We start from the raw sequence: 403 nt of genomic DNA, 5'->3' as shown, positions 1-403 counted from the left end.
AAGCATTTATATCCCTATTTGAAGCAATGGAAACCCGCCCCAATTTATGTAAACCACGGGCGACAGAGTTCATGCAGTACTTTATTTTGCTGTACATTAGGGCTATGGATACTAATAACAGTTTAATTATTTGATTTTTAAAACGCTATTGGATATGATGATGAATATGTTTTATTGTTATTCGCCATCTAAGTCATAATGAATGTTAAATAATGCAAAACACAAATTTTATTTTTTAGATAAGAAAAGATATTCAAAAATATAAATACATAAACAAAATGCATGGTGATCGAAAAGCACACTCCAAATATCTGGTTCAATAGTCTCGGTCTTCGAATATTGTAGTAAGATCGTCATATGGCAACACTAGCCATGGGCAGGGATAACAAGATGCTCCGCCCTA

Source organism: Penaeus monodon, chromosome 22 (genome assembly GCF_015228065.2).
Source record: "Penaeus monodon isolate SGIC_2016 chromosome 22, NSTDA_Pmon_1, whole genome shotgun sequence".
NCBI lineage: Eukaryota > Metazoa > Arthropoda > Malacostraca > Decapoda > Penaeidae > Penaeus > Penaeus monodon.
This window is presented reverse-complemented; position numbering follows the sequence as displayed.